Raw genomic sequence first — 12,978 nt, forward strand, 5'->3', positions numbered from 1 at the left:
CCTCAGACCCAAGGCTAAAGCAGCAGACGTAGCTTGTCCCCCAGACGCGGGGTCTGGAGTTTCCGAGCCTGTCAGTTGCCAGAGGGGAGACCGGGGTCCCCCGTGGCTGCCGGGTGGGGGAGGAGGGACAGCGAAGGCCTGCTCCATGACGGTAAATGGTCTTCGTCAACACCGCCGGCGCTCTGTACGAAAGACCCGTACACCGAGCGTGAGAGCAGGGAGGCTGCGAGGATACCCTCGTACTTGCAACCCACTTAGTGACGGAGGACCGACCTAGAGCAGGCGCTTAGGAAACTCCACAGCTCAACAGCACGCACGTTAGCTAGGAAACGGCAAGGACCACGGAGACGTTTCGCGAAGAGGACAGACGGACAGCAACCAGGCACGTGAAAGGAGGCATCGCCTCAGCCACCAGGGAAATGGGGCGGGGTCACACTGAGACCGCGACACGCCCACAGGACAGCCGAGATGCCGGGACGATGCTCGGTGACAAGGCCGGGGCTGCGAGCACAGAGAGAGTGGGCTCATCGCGTAGGGCGACGCGCGGGCACTCCGGAGACAGTCGGGCAGCGCCTTAGAGAACGGAACTGACGCCTAGTGTGGCCCAGTCCCAGCACTGGCACTGCCGCGGCCCTCTGCTTGCCCGCACTCCAGCCAGGCTCTGGAGCCTTCTGGGCGACCTACGTGCTCTCTGATGTAAAGCCCGCTCTTGGCACGAGGACCCCCTAAACCACGCTAGTAGTGCACGCCACCCTCGGAGCTGAGTCCCTACTGTGGTCCGGGCAGGTTCGTCCTCTCCTCTGCCCCGCCCCGCCCCGCCCCAGGGGTGTCCGACTGTGCTGGCCTGTCCTCAGGAAGAACCCCGTCAGGCCAGGTTAGCCAGAACCCGCACCCCCATGCTTCCTCTCGGTAGTCTCCACGCAGGGGCCCCCACCTTCTCGGCCTCCGGGCACAGCAGCACCGAGCATCCCTCACTCCAGCAGGCCCTGCCACGGCCCCTGGACCTGCAGCCACAGCCTGAACCAGACCTCCTGATGGTGCTGGCCAGCTACCCTGCGCCACGCTGCCTCGGACAGCGCCCATCCCCAGGAAACGAACACAGACATTAAGGCAGATTTACTGTGTGTGCGTGGTGCACGCGTGTGTGTAGTGTATGCGTGTGTGGTGCATATGTGCATGCAGCTATATTCCTGCCTTGGCCTCCCAAGGAACAGGGACCGCAGGTGTGCACCACTGCAAGATGTGCAGGCAGCTTGGTTTTTAATGGTAAAAACTAAAATAAATAAATAAATAAATAAAAATTATGGTTCAAGAAGTGAATGGTTAAACAAACCATGCGCATTCATACCATGGAAACCCACTCAGCAATTACAACTAAACAAAACAAAATAAGAACTCTTGATTCATAAAACTTGCACGGATCTCAAGGGACTAGGCTGAGTGGGGAAACAATGTATTTATGTACTACTTACGAGGCAGTGTCTAAATGACAAAGTCACAGGATGAAAACAGATTAGTGGCCTCGGGGACAGGGTTGCGCGCAGCACGAGGGAGCCCTGGTGGTGGGAGCTCGTGTCTGGATGCCGCCCACGGTGGTTTCAAGAATCCGCGCCATGTTTAATCGGCACAGAACTGCAGAGACGGACGGACCGACGTCCTCCGGCCTGAGGCTTACTGTACGCAGAAGCAGTGACCAGTGGGGGCAGGTGGGGTACGAGGACCCTCTCCTCACTGTCTCTATGAGCTCCCTGACTCTACATAACTATCTCAAATTTTAAAAAGTGCTTCCTAAAAAGACACCTTGACCTCTGCTTTTCACTAGGTTCTGCAGTCGAGCAGCTGCTCAAAGGCTATTGAAGACATGGCATTTTTTCGAAATCGTCGCTCTTCTACGTGGGTGTGTACGCAGGTCGGCCAGGACTTGCGCAGTGAGTTCTAGCTTCCTGCGGAACGAGCGGCCCTCCAGCGGGCCAGGCAGGACAGGGTGCCCGGGCCCCTCCATCTCAGCTCGCAGCCAGGCAGGGCCTTCCCCGGGGCCTCCCTTCCTGCCCGGCTCTGGGAAACTCAGGCTTCTCCGTGGGGGCCAAGCTGTTCTGGGGGAGCACCTGCCACAGCAGGAGCCCCCAATACACTCCATGTGCTTTTCAGGTTTATCTCGCACCCCCAAGGAAGCATATGAAAACCACTTCTAGACGCTCATTTCAATGTTTCTCTACAATTCACTAACGAAGACTCCTAACAGGGCATGTCAATGACCTCATACTTCCTCCCTCTCCAAGTAAACCACCACGTCAGTAGGGTATACACCACCCACCTTACTCTGTGGCGTGGTCCCCGCAGTCTGTTTCATTACCGACCCCAAGCAATGCCCTCAGATGGCCTCCCTCTGTACAGCAGGGACTGTCGGGGTGGGACCCCAGGCTGCCGTGCGGGCCCCGAGTCCTCTGAAACACGCAGGGGGCACCTTCTCACCACACACAGACTCGCAATTGCCAGCACGAGCGCCAATTACCCAGCTGTGCCACAGCGGGGACTCGCCAGGGACCGCTAAGACCCAATGCCGCTTGCTCAGTTCTGACCGGCCGCAGGAGGCTGCTTGGGGACGCGTCCATTCCCTCGCACGGTGCGAGCTTAGTGCGCGTCTCTCTCAGCTCCGTCCCGGCCCTCCGCTAACAGCTACCTAGAGCGCACACTTGCCAACAACACACCCACCTGGGAACCAGAAACTCAGCTTAACACAGCTCTGCAGTTCAGGGCTATCAAAAACAGGGCTGCACGTTCTCAGACGGAAGGTGGAAACGCCCTCGATTATGATCTAATCATCTCTGTGCTATGATATATTAAAAAAAGAAGAAGAAAAAGAAAGGCCAGTTGTTTAAGGAGAAGGGAAAGATGAGACACACCTCAGTGAGTCAACCCAGGAAAAAACAAAGAGGGGTGGGGCTGGAAACCCAAGCATGTCCAATGCCAATCGAGATATCTAGTTGGACAGGCCAAGCACAAGACACAGGGACAGAGCTCATCACCGGCTTTTCTGTGTACAGACCCGCTCCTCGTGCACTCCAGTGTGACCTGGCCCCCGCGCTGGAAAGAGACCATGCTCTCTGGTGGGGCCGGCAGTGGGCATTACCTGGACCCCAACACTCCAGCTCTAGGTGTAAATGAGAGAACTTGCCTCTTCTGGAGGTTAATCCGGACGCTTGAACAACAGCGATACGTTAGGCGGTATTATACACTTACCCTCTTAGGTATGATAGCGTAAGGAGAACAATCCTCTTCTTGCAATACACCTGCTAAAATACCCAGGCTTTAAGTGTCACGATGTTCGCAGCCTACTTTCAGGTACTCAGAGAGGTACGTCTGTTTTCATATAAAGAGAGAAAAGGCAACGAGGCGGAATGTTAGCAAGGGAACAGGTGGATACAGCAATGATGCATGGCGGCCACTACCCAACTGTTCTATCGATTTATACATTTTTAAATAAAAAATAGGGAGAAAATGCACCCTATTAGTGTGAATTATAATTTTGCTATACATAGAGTTTTGCAAACAATATTGACATGATAGGTTATCAGTACTGAATATTGATGGGGGCCAACTCCGTGCGGCAGTAAAATTAAATACTGACAGCTCTACAAAAATGTCCCAGAGACCTGTCCTCCACCAGCTAGCTGTACGGCTATTTTTCAGAAGTTGTGCATTATATTGGGACCAGCAGATGGGAGTAATGGCTGCGTTGCTGGACTTGCATGTAGTCGACCGCAGTTCGAGTCCTGGACTTGGCAGGTTAAAACTCAGGCTGGGTGTGTGTGCACCCAAAATTGGGATAGGAGAATGGAGAAGGGATCGTGGCAAGGCCATCCCCCCTGGGGGGTGAGTTCTCGCTTTCTGTCTCTCTGTCTCTCTCTTTCTGGTGAGCGCACACGCCCTATAGCAAAAACCTCTCCAAAAAAAGAAAAAAAAATTTCATTTGAAAGAGCAAAGATTATGTCTGTGTTTCAGAAACAAAGTATCATTAAGTAATCAGAGGGCAAAGACTTTTCTGGCAATTCAATCGTACCCTATATATGATTCACAAAGAGGCTGAAATTGCTGAAATACATATATAACCAAAGACACATTAAAATGCAGTATTGCTAAAAGTGCAGTTGAGCAGAGAAAAGAATATTTTTAAATGTTTTCCTCAGAATAGATTTCCTAATGATGCCTACTTTAAGATCACATTTAAAGCTAATTTTCTCTGGGAGCCACTGTGGTGGTAATACAACTGGACCCCCACGAGAAGGGTCCTAGGTTCACATCCCGAGACCTCCCGGTGCATGTCAGGTGGAGCCTGCATCCGTGTCCAGGACCCGAGCTGGCTGGGACTACAGTGACAGAGCCTGGAGACCCTGTGGGGATGCCCGTCTGCTGCTTCTTTCTCGTGGAACAAACAAACTTTAAAAGAAAACCTTTTTTTTTTTTTCCTGGACGACTAAGGCAAGACTGTAAGTGTGGAATGAATTCCTTTACATGAATCCAGTTTTCTGAAAATGCAGTATTGCTAAAAGTGCAGTTGAGCAGAGAAAAGAATATTTTTAAATGTTTTCCTCAGAATAGATTTCCTAATGATGCCTACTTTAAGATCACATTTAAAGCTAATTTTCTCTGGGAGCCACTGTGGTGGTAATACAACTGGACCCCCACGAGAAGGGTCCTAGGTTCACATCCCGAGACCTCCCGGTGCATGTCAGGTGGAGCCTGCATCCGTGTCCAGGACCCGAGCTGGCTGGGACTACAGTGACAGAGCCTGGAGACCCTGTGGGGATGCCCGTCTGCTGCTTCTTTCTCGTGGAACAAACAAACTTTAAAAGAAAACCTTTTTTTTTTTTCCTGGACGACTAAGGCAAGACTGTAAGTGTGGAATGAATTCCTTTACATGAATCCAGTTTTCTGGAACACTACTGTAACTCATGAAAAATGGATCGCCACCTATCACCTTGAGGATGCACAATCATGTCAGATTAATCCAATTAATCTCATAATAATGACTTAATTATAACTTACTGAAGACTTTGAATTACCTTTGAAATCCAGTTGTCACCCATACAAATACACACACCAATGACACAAAACTGAGGACATTCTAGAAATGACAGAAAACAAACGTGGTTTCGATGAGCCGGACCCAGGCACAAGAACATGCAATCCGGCTTCCCAGAGGCAGAGCCACAGAGCCTGGCCTGGGAGACACACAGGGCAAGGCTTCGGACTGAGGCCGACATCTAAGTCGGGTCCCGAGTGACTAGGGGCGGCGGGGTAAGCACGGGGCAGGTGGCCTGCAGGTTAGTGAGTCTCAGCCAGGAGGGCCCGGCCAGGCGGCAGCAGAGTGTGCGGCATTCAGACACGCGTGGGAGCTCCTCGTCTGTCCCTTTAGGACCACGGTGGTGAGGCTCTGTACGTCTGGCTGTCACAGGACTCTGCTATCAACAGCCAAGCGACAGAAAGAATACCACTGACAGCGCTCTGGGGAGACCAGGGAGCTGGAAGCGTCTCAAACGTAGTTGCCCGCAGGCAATATTTCATTGACACAAGGAGCCAAGTCGTAGGGACATTAAAATTGAGGCAGGGACCAGCAGATGGCGTGAAGGTTACGTCGCCTTGTCTCCCACAGAGCTGGCTGCGGTTCAAGTCCCGGACCCGGTGACTGAAAAGACATGCTAGGCGTGTGTGCCCAAAGTTCCGAGAGGAGAATGAAGGAAAAGGGACTACGGTGGGGCCAACCCCCTTGGGGGTGATTTCTTGCTTTCTGTCTGTCTCTCCGGGGAGCATACGTGGCCGATAGCAAAACTCTTTCTCTAAAAAAGCCACCGAAACGGGTAAGAGACGACTGTACAGCTGCTGTCACCCCACCGTCCGAGGACTGACCGAGGACCATGAGACACCCTTGCTGCACACAGGACAGGTCCCTGCACTGACTCCAAGAGGCAGGGGAGGGGACTTTCCACAGAGATGGCCGGGGAGAAGTGGAGCCTGGATCGTAGAATGGAGCAGAAGCCACAGAGGTCCGGCCCAGAGGAAATACAGTGGCCACCGCGAGGCCCGCCCCCACGGTGGACGTCAAGTCTTCCAGGCACATGGGGGTGGGGTGGGGCGTGTGGGAAGAGACGGCAGGATGAGCCCGGCTCCAGGGCCACACCGAGTGCCTGCTGGAATCCCGGCCCCACCACCACCGTCGGGAGCCTGACCAAGCTGCTTAACCTCGGCAGTCCCCACTGTGGACATGGACAACCCTGTTGGGCCTAGACGGTGAGGGGCAGGGTAGGCCCAGCACTCCGCACTCAGACCAGTATGGGCACAGCTGCACCTGTGGGTGAGCCTGACTGGGACGCTCGGCCCACAGCACGGAGAGCTGGGTCCCACACGGCTGGGCACGTGTGACCCAAAGGAGAAGAGCGGAAGGACTCGGATGTGCCCACGCCCTACCGTGGAGGGGGCTTGCATGCTGCTCACTTGCTCTGGCAAATAAGAACCTTCAATGCTGTGTCTGGATTCTCACTGATCTGGGTTTAAATCCCAGCTCTGAAATATACTGGGCTGTTGGAAAAGTCACGATGTATTTTTTCTGCATTTTTCTATGCAAAAACGTGCCATGACTCTTCCGAGAGCCCATCACCGGGTGGCTTGGGCAGGTTACCGAACCACTCCGAGCCTCAGTGTTCTTATCTGTAACATGGGATTAGTAGGACCTGCCTCTTGGTTTCACTTTATTTATTTAATGTTAAGTCAACCCAGTAACACATGTCCAGCGCTTACTGGCACAGGCCCAGTGACGGCGTGGCCACCCTTGTGCTCAGCCGGAGCGGCGCGGGCCCGCACCCTGTGTTCCTGACTGGCTGGAATGTCCTAGCCAGCAACTCGTTACACAGACGCTTCTACCATTTCCTCGAATAAAACTCTTCTAACAAAAACTAAGTTTCTAATTTCATTTCCTGAGAGAGGGAGGGAGAGGGGCGCGAGAGAGGGGCTCTGCAGGGTCCTCTGGTGCCGCGGGGGCAGGGGCAAGGGCAAGGGCAGGGCAGGGGCAGGGGCCGGGCAGGGGCGGGTGCTCCCACACGGTCTCCACGCACCACAGCGTTGCTGCTGCCTGCACCACCTCGGAGGGCCAACCCAAGGCCTGATGTTACTAACAGCAGCTGGGCCCCATGTAGCTGACTGTAAGGTTCAAGTCCCGGGCCCGGCAGCCTGAAAAGCACACCAGGCACATGTGTCCACGATCCCAAGAGAAAAGAGAGAATCCACCTCGGTGCCTGGTTTCTCACCTTCTCTCTCTCTGATGAGCACACCCTGCAGTATAACTAAAAAATAAAGGAGACTACATATTTGAGAACACTGAGTCGGGATAATCAATACCAGACATACTTCAGAAAATGACAGGAAAATATATATGTATATTATGTGTATACACACACACACACACACACATATGTATATATTCACATATAAAATTCGGGCGTGTAGGCAAAGGCATCAAGGAACTTATAAGAAAAATAAAAAGCAACATTTTATGCCAGAAAAAAATTACATTACCGTAAGAAAGAAAATGAGAGCCAAGAATTTCACAGCCAGTGAGACTCGTCTTTAAGCAGGAACAAGACACTGCCGTCATATGTAAGTGCGGGGAGGAGGGAGCAGGGAGCACATATGAGTGGGTGGAGGGGAAGGAGGATGGGCGGAGCGCAGCGTGTGGCTGATGGCCACATCCCGCTCTGAAAGCGCAACAGCACGTGGGAGGGCAGCCGCGAGCCCCGCCAACGGCCGTGGTCTGCTCTCAGTAAAGGGCCCCGGGCATGCCGGGCACGCGGCCCCCCCAAGTCCCCGGGAATGTTCATTGTTTCCCTCAAACTGTCGGATGTGTGATGTGTGACAGCACAGAGCAGCAACCCTGAAACACGCCCTCGCCCCAAGGCCTCTCTGTACTCAACACTGTCCACTGGGAAGACCCGGAAAAGACTAAGTCGGTGGCAGGGAGCACCCCGGCATGTCGCAGGCCTGATGTGGGTCTGACGAGCTCCCTCCACCGAAAAACTAAACTAAGCAAGGCTTCTTAGAGACTACCCAGGCGCAAGCAGAAACCAGACATGTTCCTGGAACGCCTCGGGTTATAGGGTACTGAGAAAAACCAGGAGTGTGCCCTGGGGGGAACGCTGTACTGAGGCCCAAACAGAACAGACACGGGTCGGGGAACCCAGAACATCCAAGAAGCCTGCTGTAACCACACAGCATGGACATTTCCACAAAGGGGATACTAAGAAGGAAAAGGGGAAAGGGCCAGAGCAATACTCAAGGAATAACTACTCGGAGTCCCCCAAATTAGTGCGAGATGCCAAACCACAGATCTGGGAAACCTGGAGGAGAGGATAAACACCCCTCAACTCATCAAGGCATATCATGTTCAAACTGCTAAAAGTTGGGGCTAGCAGGTGGATGGTGTTTAAGGCACTGGACTCCCATGGCTGGCCACAGTTTGCTTGGAAATCACTCCAGGTATGTGCATGCACCCAAAAGAAGGAACTGTGGTGAGGCCATCTTCCTGGGGGGTGATTTCTCACTTTTTCTCACTGTCTTTCTCTGTCCCTCTCCAGAGAACACACAAATCATAGGGCAAAAAGCTTTAAAAAATTGCTAAGAATTGGGACCAGCAGTTAGCGTGATGGCTATGTCGCTGGACTCCCACGTAATCGATCGTGGTTCGCGTCCCGGACCTGGTGGCTTAAACTCACGCCGGGCGCGTGTGTGTGCATGCCCAAGATCCCAAGAGGAGAATGGAGGAGAAGGGATTGCGGTGTGGCCATCCCCCCTGGGGGGTGATTTCTCGCTTTCTGTCTCTCTCTGTCTGTCTGGCGAGCGCGTGTGCCCTATAGCAAAAACCTCTCCAAAATAAAGAAAGGAAGAAAGAAAGAAAGCAGAGGGCAGAGTGGGATGATGACAGGTCGGTTACCCAAGGGTTATCCGAGAAGGTATGACAGTATTTTCTGTACTCACACCTGGCACAGAGAATCAGCCTATTTTTAAAAATTATTTTATTCATGATGATTATTATTATCATCAAGTATGACTAGAGAAACAGAGAGAGAGAAAGAAAGGGAAAGTGAAAGAGCAAGTGGCCAGGTCCGGGTCAGCCGTGTGGGAGTCCAGCGCCTGGCCACCGCTCCACCTGCTGGTCCCGTCACGTAACATGTGAGGCAAAACCTGTTAGAGGGAAGGTGCTGGGCAGTGTAACGTGGGTCTGCATTGCTGAAACCTGCGACCTGATATGGATACATTCTTAGACAAACGTGGGTGTGCTAGACACCATCTGAATGTGTATTTCTGAATATGGTTTTTTTTTTTGCTAATGACTTATTATCTTCTGCTTATTCCTAGACCACGGAAATGATGCTAGACCACACACAAAAGCGCAAGTTAGAGCGATTTTCTTACTCAGGTTCAAAACAGGCCGTAAGGCGGTGGACACAACCCGGAACTGCAGCTGCACGTTTGGCCAGCGACCGCTGTGAGCGTACGGTGCAGGGGGGCAAGGGGTTTTACAGGGAGACGGGAGCCTGGCATTAGTGGGACGCAGAAATGGTTTATTACTTGATGGTGCGTGCAGTGTTCTCAACTGGACTGGTCCGAGAAGTATTTCATGCTGGTAAATTCCTTATATGAACCAAATGATAAACAGTGATGAAATGTTTAAAAAAATAATGAGAATAAATAATAATCTGAAAAAAATGATGAAAAGCTACTTGATGATGATGATGTGGAGAGTAATGTCTTTGTCTTGACTGACATGCATGGTAATCGTGCTGGAGAAAGAAATGTCATACACTGTAAAGATCTTTGTGATTCAAGGAGATATAAAAAAGGTTATGATAATAAATAAAATTAAATTAAAAGAGTTTTACAGGGAGACAGAGCCTGGAAGAGGAGCGTGGTGACCGGCCATCGGAGCTGGCAGTGAACAGCTGGGAGCAGTCACCGAAGCCGACCCCCTTACAGCTACACGAGAAGCTGCTGAGGAACCAACGTCGACCTTCTGCGTTCATTCCGCATTTGAGGGAAACTGGGAAGGTGAAAAGCTGGGTTAGGCGGGTGCCTTGTGAACTGACCGAAAACGTAAAAACTCGTCATTTCGAAACACTGTCTTCCCTCATTCTATACAACAACGAACCATTTCTCGATCAGATGGCGACACGCGAGGAAAAGTGGATTTCACACAACCGGCGATGACCAGCTCAGTGGCCGGACCGAGAAGACGCTCCAAAGCACTTCCCAAAGTCAGCGCTGTCCCAAAATGAGGCCATGCCTGTCTGGTGGGTCTGACCCACCGCAGCTGCCTGAGCCCCACGAACCCACCCTGTGAGAAGCGTGCTCACAAATCGGCGAGATGCACGCAACACCGACGCCTGCAGGAATAAACAAATGCTTCTCTGTGGGCAAAAACGTGTGCATTGTAGGGGTCCCTATTTTGATTAATAAAGTTGTCTTTGAGCCTAGTTATGATTTAAAATTCACAGTCCCAAACCACGATTACTTCCGCGCAGACCTAACAGGTGCGGGATAGCCGCGTACCACAATGCCTGTCAGGAAGGAGCAGACCGTGTACACGCAGAAAACCTTAAGGGGGAAAAAAAAGGTGAGACCATATCCAAAGGATACCATGGCCTGGATGAAGGAATAAAGAGACTCTCACTGTCAAAATGTGGGTGACCAGCAGTTAGTGTAATGGCTATGTCACTGAACTCCCATGTAGTCGACCACAGTTCGAGTCCTGGACCTGGTGGCTTAAACTCACGCCAGGCACATGTACATGCGTGCCCGAGATCCGAGAGGAGAATGGAGAAGAAGGGATTGTGGCGTGGCCATGCCCCCAGGGGGTGATTTCTCACTTTCTGTCTCTCTGTCTCTTTCTGATGAGCTCATGCACCCTATAGCAAAAACCTCTTAAAAAAAAAAAAAGTGGGATAATTTGAACATCAGAAAACATCAAGGGCAGGGTCAGCCCTATGGCTTAGTAATTAAGGGAAGCAGATACCACAGGGCCAGCCACATGGTTCAGATCCCAGCTCCTGGGACTTGAAAAACACACCAGGAACGTGTGTGTGTCCAAAGTCCCGACAGGATGGAGGGAAAAGGGCTATGGTGTGACCATGTCCCACTGGGAATGCTTCCCCCCTACCATGGGCACATGTACCATCTAGCCAAAAAAAAAGCGATAATGAACTACAGCTCATTAAGTAAGAGTGTGTCAGTCACAGTGATGACAGACAGCTAGATGAGAGACATGGGCAGGAAGAGACCTTACATTAGAATCGGAATGGTAAGTGTGAAGTAGTATGGAATCGGAAAATCGCCATTCTACAACTAGACATGACGAAGACCAACGGAGTCCGGGGTGGGAGCTTTATGAGGGACAGCAATGTGCACGGCCCTTAAGTGTTTCCCGCAGGCTGTTAGCTGCGAGAGGGAAATAGCAACCACACAGTGGAGAGAGTGGAAGACACCTCGATGATGTGATAGGAATTACCGTCAGCAGCGACGAGGGCAGACTGTACCGCTCTGCATTTATGTAGCAATCTGGCCAGAGACCTGAATCTAGTATTAATGAGGAAATGGCAAATTCGCCAGGGTGGACAACTGGCCTGTGTTCTTCAAAAACGTGCACGTCTTCAGTACAAAAGGCAGCTAAGGAACTGCTCTGGATTAGAGAGGGAAGACAGCGACGACCAGCAAAACTGCGGCCTGACTTCTCCGAGGACTCAACAGAACAACGCGCAGGAGGAAAACCACGATGCTTTACTACAAGTCCCCAAAGAAGACTGTTGGAAAGGAACACACTATCTCGTAAATTAAAAAGCTATACTGTTAAAGACAGCAGTTCTCTCCAAATCCATCAATAAACATTAATAGGCTTTCATACGGAATCAGGTATCCCCCTCAAAAAAACTCAAAACAAAACAAAATTGCAAAGGGATTTAGAAAAAAAACCTGGAAGATTCTCAACTACTGAAAAAATAACAATGAGGAGTATGCCTTCCTAAGTATTAAAAAGTACTGAACATGGGCCAACCAGTGGCAGGCTAGTGAAGGCGGCTGGATGGCACATGGTCGACTGTGGTTCAGTTCAAGTCCCAGGCCCAGCAGCTAGAAAACAGGCCAGGCATGTGGGCGTGTGTGCACGAAATCCTGAGAAGAGAATGGAGGAAAAGGAACTGTGGCATGGCCATCCCCCAGAGAGGGGCTTTCTCTCTCTCTCCACCCCCACCAAGCATGCACGCCCTATAGCAAACTTCCTAGACACGTACACATGTTAAAATACGCATATACATGTACCATGTAAATGCGTATATAAAACACACGCATACATGTTAGCATAATGTGCTGTCCCAGGAGTCCAAAACCAAAGCGAAATACATGCAAGAAGAGCATCAGAGCAGTGGCTCAAATCAGCCCAAGGTGCCCTACGTATTTGGGAGAATCAGGTCAAGTCCTTACCTCAAGCAAAAAAAATTAATTCCAGATAAACAAAAAGTTCAAATATAAAATGTGAAACTATAAAAGCTTATAAACACTGTTAAAATGGGGAAGGAATTTCTAAGTTTAACATCAAAAGCAGAAACCGTAAAGAAAAAAGCTGATGTAAACGGTTATTAAAGATAACACGGAATACAGTTGCTTTGTTTTATGTGACGACCTTAATAAACCCGTGACGTTACTGTAATTACCCTCTGCTTCAGTTAGCTAGGGCAGAAAGATCAGAATATTTTATTCTACCCATATGACCTCATTTTCAAGAAAGCGATCTTCTCCTCTGACTCGACAACTGGCTTTTACTGTAATGGTTAGGAAGTTACTGAGGAAAAAACAAAAAGGACTCAGCCCCTTTCTCTTATGTCAAGAATTGCTATAGTTAGATGGAAGAAAGGGGGGGGGGGAAACTTTCCGGGTAACTTC

The 12,978-nt window shown here is 51.0% G+C and overlaps 1 protein-coding gene across 1 annotated transcript in view; it reads right to left on the minus strand.

The window, feature by feature from the left end:
- Window positions 1–3,349, minus strand: part of BMPR1A (bone morphogenetic protein receptor type 1A) — a 55,091-nt gene extending 51,742 nt beyond the window's left edge. Inside the window, exon 1 of the mRNA XM_006147755.3 lies at window positions 3,241–3,349. The gene's annotated coding sequence lies outside the window, so the exon portion shown is untranslated. The remainder of the gene's footprint in view (window positions 1–3,240) is intronic.
- Between the last annotated feature and the right edge of the window lie 9,629 nt (window positions 3,350–12,978).

This window comes from Tupaia chinensis, unplaced genomic scaffold (assembly GCF_000334495.1).
Source record: "Tupaia chinensis unplaced genomic scaffold, TupChi_1.0 Scaffold000221_1, whole genome shotgun sequence".
Lineage (NCBI taxonomy): Eukaryota > Metazoa > Chordata > Mammalia > Scandentia > Tupaiidae > Tupaia > Tupaia belangeri.